The following is a 7,954-nucleotide window of genomic DNA, read 5'->3' on the forward strand; positions in this document are numbered from 1 at the left end:
TTTGCTTCTGACCTTCGATGATCCAGTTCAACCGTACTAATAAGCACAAATTACTCTAGACAAACATTTGTGAGTCTTTTTTTATTGCTGAAGTGTGTTCAAATTTCTTCTTCTGCATTCTACTCTACGGACGTAAATTTACTTTCCTTCAGCCTGAGGCTTATTTATTTCACTTTTGGTGTGAAAAGGCTTTTATATTTGCCAAAAATATAACTTTTTTTATTTTAAAAACAAACAAGCAAGCCCTGTCCAGATTTAAAAAGTAACGCAAAAGTAACGTAACGCATTACTTTCCATAAAAAGTAACTAAGTAACGTAATTAGTTACTTTTTTATGGAGTAACGCAATATTGTAATGCATTACTTTTAAAAGTAACTTTCCCCAACACTGCTAATAATACACAAATAATACAATAATAATATAATACACAAATTATTTATTATTAACTTATTAGTTATACACACACAAACATATACATAAACCATATATATAAATTAGGTTTTTCTTTTCTTTTTTTTCTTTTCTTTTTTGTAGTCAAGACTTTCAGGTATTTTCCTATACAGCAGTAGCAGTTGACTTTCAAAAATAAACCTACCCTCAGATATATTCACTAGAGTAAAAAAAAGTGTCAAGTAGCCCTAGTTACCCCATTTAGAGGTGTGTGTGTGTGTGTGTGTGTGTGTGTGTGTGTGCGCGCACATGTATGCATGTGCATATGAGCCATACATACACTCAAGTGCATGTGTGTGTGTGTGTAGCAATGGCTGCTCCTCTCTTCCCTTTTCTGGGCTGGTTACATAGGGGGCATCTATTAAAGGAAAGGGCCCTGTCAGCCTATGATTTAGTTCTCGCTCTTCACGCTGCCACAGACCTACAGGATATGGGCCAGGGCGGCCAGCTGAGTTTACTAAACTTTCACAGGGGACCAGAATAGCCCTTCTGTGTGAGCCTATAGAAATATAGGAGAGTGGGTCTAGTTGTCACACTTTCCCCCACTGAATAGTCTATGAGTATTTCTATAGATGCACATACCTTAAAGAACTGGCTTTCAAAAAGCTATTGAACATTTACATCATTATTGCCTGAGAAAAAATGGAGTCCTAACACTTAGCATGGTATTGGGATGAGTTGTCTGTCACATTAAACATGCAATTATAGTGTTACAGCTAATAATAAAGAGTAAAACAATTTATGAAATAGCAAAACTATGAAAGGTGTTTCTGTTCCACTGATACTGCAGTGAAGAGGGAGGACTTTCAAAGCAAAATAGAGACATATATTGAGATAGAGATAGCGTGTGAGGGAGTGAGGATGATAAAATCATTGTTGAGGTGGCAGGTTACAAGTGGGTTGTGATCAAGGAGGATGATTGCTGTTAAATTGACTCTTCCTCTTCTGCGGGCTGCCGCAGGAAAGTGGCAGGAGTGTGTGGGTGTCCCTCCCGCTCTCTCGTGGGGCCTCCTCTGCCACTGCCCGGTCATTCAGGCTTGAAAAGGACAGCTTGACTGATACCAGACCTTCAGAGACTCTCCTGCACACCAGAATGTTAATGCCTTCAGTGCTCGACTACAGTGACTACCACTGAACGACAGCGTACATCCCTCTAGCAGTGTGAACTGTAGAGGTTTGGCACAATCGCAATAGTCTTTTGGCACCTTTTGAGTTTACTAAACGTTCCCAGGGGACCAAAATAGCCCTTCTGTATGAGCCTATAAAAATATGGGAGACTGGGGCTAGTTGTCACACTTTACTCCAATGAAGAGCCTTTATCACAGTCCATGCATCTGTCACATCTGGCTTCAAATAGTAGCATAATCGAATTTCGATGATATACCATGTGTTCTGTTTTAATGTGCAACATTATGTGAGCAAGGCGATTGTCAGCATTGTTGGTGACAATAGCCCAATACATCCAAACATCAGCTTTAAAGATACGTTTATGATCATATCATGTACAACTTGTATTGATATTTTAGTATTTACTATACTATCTAATAACACCAAATACAAGAGTATGTCATCTCGTTTTAATTTTTACGACTTCATGAAATTGGGTGGCTGATGTGGAGCAGGATTTTGGCCTAGCCAGATTTCAAGGTGGAAGAGACCTCCTGCTGCAACAGCGCAGAAACAGATACCAAGTGATTGACAAAATGTCTTGTTAAATGTTGCAGCTTTAGGACAAAAACACATGTAGATTTAATCCCAAAGTTTACTTCAGTTTTGACATGAACCTTAGTGTAAGAATACATCCAAACACATAGCCTTTCAGCTTCATTTGATAGTGTGCACAACACAGGCACTCGACACATGACACTAGACAGTTTCATCTTCGTACAGTGTCTGCGCAATTTCTCTCCTGAAGTTACGAGTACTTTTTACTCATTTAAATTAGAGTTGCGTGTATCTCTTAATCTCCTCACACGAGTGCTGGTCAATGCGGGCATCTTTTGTTATTGCCACCTCCAGAAGTTTGATGTTGTTGTTGTGTCCCATCTGTTTGTTTTTAAATGCAAAATGATGGTCCAGGTCAGCATCGCCACCTTGTGGACAAACAAATTAGTGCAAAAAAATCAAGGTGCATGTGTGAACGGAGCGTACAGTACATATACTATTCAGTAGTGTTGGGTCTGAGTCCACCTTGTCGAGTCCTGAGTGTCCTAAGTTGAGTTTGAATGGGAGACGTTTATTGATGTCTTTATAACTTAATTTGATGTTGTTACTTATTTTTCCAACCCAGGCTCATTCGAAATACGTGCCTCTAAATGCATTTCTGCAGCACTGTTATAACCAGGGGTGCACATACGTTTTTCAACCTGGTTCTCATAAGAGAACCTGGAGATTTGGTTTGGTCCTTACACTGCACATAGTGTGACCCATTAAATATAACTATAAAAAATAAATTAATAATAGTGATAATATTATTGCACTTTATTTAGTTATTTTTTTAAATAAAATAATAAACAAAATAAAGTGTGATAATATTATTATATTTTAAAATAAAAAGGGAGTATTAAATGCAAATACAATTATTTTATAGTAAACTTAAAAATACAATGATAATATTTACTTTTTTTAATTTAATATGAATTTATCATTTTCAACCTTAAAATCAGCAGGCTTTTATTTTGGCGGGTGGTCGGCAAGTAAGTATATGCGCTTCTGGGTTTAGCGCTACCGATTGAAGAGCTTCAGTGAATGAAATGTCTCAGTTTTGCATTGTGCTTTGAAAACGGCAGCGGGTAGATTAGATTTTCAATTTGAAATGAAGCTTTCAATTTGGATAGAAATCTTATACAGTACAGTTTGTCGATCTAAAATGGTAATTGTGCATTAACAGCTGTCATCCATGTCGGTACGCAAATGCGCTGTCAGAACTTATTTATACAGCGCATTTTTTATTTTGGTCACGCATGCGGACCTGTGGACCACTTATGTGCACCCCTGATTAAAACGTACCTTACTGCACGTTTCACGGCAGTTTTAATGTGAAACATCCAGTCAGTGGCGCTAAAACGCGGGTTCAATATGTGACCCTGGCACGTTTTTGTTATGTTGATATAGGCACGTATTGCTGTGTTTGTATTACGTTGTTGCAGGTACGTATTGCGGTGGTTCATAATTCAAATATTCGAGGAGTGTCGCTAAAAGTTAATGCGCTGTCGTGTTGGCAAAACCCCCTACACCAAACCCAACCCTAAACCTACCTGATAGTGTTAGCAAATGTAAAAGTGATAAAAAAAATGCATTTGTTGATGCAGCCGTGCTATTTTACCTTCCTTTTGAGTTGTTTTGTCGAACCATAGTTTCACGGGGTTCGTACCGAAACTCTTCATCATCTAAGTGCAACGCCATATCGCGTGAGCTACCGAGCAAACCTACTGAGTTAGAAAACTCATGCATTTGAAGCTGTATATGTGACGCTAAACTTAAAATGCATCAGTTTTCAAATCTCGCAGCATGTTTAAAATAGTTTTGAATTCATAACATAATATTCCTCACGTAATTATGTGAAAATTAGGCTTTATTAATCAAAACTGTGGACCTGCAAATCATACTTTGTGTGAAAAAAAATAAGAGTTGTGGGAGTTTTACTGCCTCTAGTGTTCTTTTCAACTGGAAACTGCAGCGATTCGTATGCATAAGTACGATTTTTGAGTTTTGCAGAAATGTAGGTAGAGGCACGTATTTCCAATGAGCCTAAGTTGTATTTTTCTGTATTTTATATTACACGACATGGATTCTTCTGTAATCTGAAAAATTTGCACCAGAGTTTGTCCGAGTCCAAGTTCATTCACAATTCCAGTCCCGAGTCAAAGTACCCCAACTCTACTATTCTGCCTTTACATTGACAAGATTTTTCCTTAATGCACACTGCCTTTTAGTACTAAAATCACAATATAAGACCTTGCCATGGTACCTGCTTATTCACCTTCTTCCTCTCATTTTAGAATAAGCATTTCATTTTCTCGCTGCATTTGTTCTAAAACTAACATCTCTCACCATTCCAGCAGCAGTCCTGAGTCCCCACCCTGATACTGACACGCAGTACTGCACCACAGCACGCTCTCCTGTTCAGCACACTTAATGTCTCTGAATTTATCATTCTTTTAGTGGTGCTTGCTAAGGCAAGTGTGACCATTATGCATATTAAGAGTAAGGGATTTGTTCTTAACTGCTAACCCTAGGTATTAAAATTTTGCAAACTTCTCCGACAGCGTTTGTGCTACATACGATCAATTATGCCTCAAATCATGGAGCTTTTTAGACATAAGGTGAATGATAACAGATGTAAAAAGCCTTTAGATGTATCCTGACATAGAGAATTAGCGACGATAATTCAAACAGCAAACAATCACACAGAACCTTAGTATCCATCTAGCAGCACCCTTGTAACCACCCATGCTGCATTTTCCACAAACTGCCATAGTTTGATGTATTGTTGAAGAAATCCACTAGCTAGTCATGACTGTTTACCGAAACTGTAGTAATTTTGTCAAATATCCGTCATTCAAACTGCTTGAACTGTTGTTAATGATGTCATGCATGCAAGTGGTGGAGTAAAAGCTTGCAAATTAATTGATTTATTATCAGGTTATAGACATCTAAATGTGTTTAATTAGAATTTTTAGAAACTGACAGATTATTTTTGTCGGGAATTTTGTTACTGCTCTACAGACTATAGAGGGCGGAGTCTGTGACACATTGAGTGAGAGAGACAGATAAACACAGAGAGAGTGACAAACAGAAAGAGAGAGACAGAAAGACGAGGAATGAGGACAAATTAGCTTTTCAGTGCTGTCACTTCTGTTCAAGCCTTTCTGAAGTCATTTTTCAATGAATGGAGCCTGTAAATAACAGCAGAGAAAACAAGCAATGATCTTTCTCACGCACCAGTAGGAACTGACACAAAGGTCTCTGTGAAAATCCCTGGTGCGCCTTCCACTGAATACAGTCAAAGAGCAACTCCTGCATTGCAGTAAACAGACAGTGGAGAAGATACGGACAGGAGTGATCACACCCACCCACAAACACACATATAAGCAGTGTCATATGAAATATATGGCGCTCTATCAGTTCTATCAAAGACACTTTTGTAGTAATGTGCTCTCTTTCACAGTATTATAAACTGCCTTGCTTCTTAGATAGGCAGCTGCCTTCTAAGGGACTGTCATGGAATGTCACAACGACTGATTTAGTACACTAATATTATGGTGGCAGTCACTCCATGTGCCACACAAATAGAGTTATTTAGTTTCTAGAGTTTTAATTAGCAAACGACAACAATCAGTTCCCGATGGACAAAATCAAATCCCACCCTATTTTCAGTTTTGCCCCGGATTTACAGTACATCACAATAGGTTAGAAAAGACAATTGTAGTTTTTGTTTAATGCAAACTTTTAGGTCTCCCAATGGTTTTCATCCTAAATAAAAGCTCTATAGTTTAGAAATAAGCCATAAATATTACCACTGTAATTTTAGAGTTCTTCTATAAAGTAATAGTGAAAGATTCTTTATTTCATTTGATTGATAATTGTAATATTATTTTAATATGTATAAATATTATATTACTAATAATATATTTAAATATTGTTATTTTAAATATTAATGTACCAATAATAGTTAATTATTCTTTTTATTATATTTCAATATTATCATTATTATTAAATACTCATATTAAATAGGAAAAACAGACTTTTCTTTCTTTTTTGTCCTTCGCTGATCAAATGCACCCAAGTACTGGGTAAAAAAAATCGAATTATGTTTACATTGACCTAAGTTTATGAACACTTTTCGGTATTAAATGAAATATATTTATAATGATTCAGCTGTCAGCCATCTTATCTGATTTATATTCTCACTGAGCTTGTTGCTATACATTCTGTGTTTGCCTTCTTTACGAAGGGATGTACAGTATGTCAATTAGGTAAAAATAAAGTTTAATTGGGCAACATAATCAAGTTAGCTTCCTTATTGAACAACATCGGGTGCGCTACTATGAACCTGCCTCAGTATGCAGCTCACTAGGTTTTGAAATACAGCTAATGTGCTGCTAACGTCTGTCAGTGTTTTACCATGCATTATCATTAAATCATACCGCTTATCATCATAAATGAACGAGATTTAGAAACGTTTGTAAACATGGCCGCTTGCTCATTAATATCATTTATTGTCTGTGCATGTGTGCCTATGTGTTTGTGCGTAAATCTGCATTTACTGCGGTGATCAGTATCAGCGACTGTGTGAGACTATTACTCATGGTAAAGGAGGCAGGGTGATAAATTTAGGGGAGCTGTCAGTAACTTCAATTGTTCTGAAATCGCTTCATTAATCCAAGCGGTTTTCATTCATCTCTCCAGTCGCAGTGCATCTGCCTGAGGACGGGCCTCCGCGTCTGCCACTGCACCAAACCGCTTCAGCGAGCAGAGCGCAAATGATGACACAACTGTGCCAGAAGCTGTTTACTAAAGAAAACATGAATAATGACAGGAACCGTCGAGGAATCGTCCAGAGTGCATGGGAAACGAGCAAGTGGGACAAACTCAGCAGGAAAAGGTAGGGACAGAGGGATGATAATTGGTGGAGGAGTGAAAGAAAAGCAGAAGTCAGTCACCTGACCTTTCTCTGACTTTGTAATGAGCAGGTTGTCCCTGAGGATTGGCCTCGTCACCCTATCGACTACGCCAGGATCCGCATCTCCCACAATCCTCTGGCTCTCCTCTGGTGGTGTCTTTCTTTAGCCCCGTGTTTGGATGTTGGCAGGCAAGTTTCCTTTCATTGGCATTGCGACGCTGCAGCAGCGTGCCAGCTGTTTACGCCTCTTTGTCTTTCAGTTACGCTGTGTTCCTTCTTCGCTTCCTCCTCTAGACACTGATGATGAACTGCTACAACTACTTGAACTACACTGGCACCCTCCCCCTTCCCACAGTCTCTCCTCTTTCTCTCTTTGACATGAATTCCTGTGTGTTTTAAATCATTTCACTGCATTCTCACTTGGATTCATCTCTAAGTTTTTGGCAGCAGACACTTGCCGAAATCATAGTTAATGCTCTTATCATCAGCCGATTATCTGACTATTAATTGCATTAGTCGTCATTCTAAGATCTTGAATGGGCCCTGAGGTTAATTATATTTTGGATGCGTTTGAATCTAGTGCCCAGGACTTAATATGAAAAAAGCCTCTGAAGATTTAGAGAGAGTCAGAAAACAAAAATCAATAGCGATTCTCAGCTGTGAAAATGCCAAAAGATGGCAGGATTTGCAATTAATTTTGAAAATTTTGATCTGCTCAAAAATTCTCAGAAGTGTGAAACTTAAAAATTTGTTTTAGATTTTGTCACATTGCACGCAACTCTGGTTTGTTGTTTAAATCAAATCAGTAGGAATGGATCTGTCGAAAAGTGATGACATTTTTTTTTAAATCACAGTGCTCCAAAACATACCTGTACAAAA

General features: G+C 38.0%; 1 long non-coding RNA gene across 1 annotated transcript in view; it reads left to right on the plus strand.

Annotated features, from left to right (window-relative positions):
* LOC107681875 (uncharacterized) overlaps positions 1–7,332 on the plus strand; it is a 91,103-nt gene extending 83,771 nt beyond the window's left edge. Inside the window, exons 3-4 of the long non-coding RNA XR_001633309.1 lie at positions 6,862–7,057; positions 7,146–7,332. This is a non-coding gene — a long non-coding RNA (uncharacterized LOC107681875). The remainder of the gene's footprint in view (positions 1–6,861; positions 7,058–7,145) is intronic.
* Positions 7,333–7,954: the final 622 nt, after the last annotated feature.

Source organism: Sinocyclocheilus anshuiensis, unplaced genomic scaffold, assembly GCF_001515605.1.
Source record: "Sinocyclocheilus anshuiensis isolate Anshui unplaced genomic scaffold, SAMN03320099.WGS_v1.1 scaffold2595, whole genome shotgun sequence".
NCBI lineage: Eukaryota > Metazoa > Chordata > Actinopteri > Cypriniformes > Cyprinidae > Sinocyclocheilus > Sinocyclocheilus anshuiensis.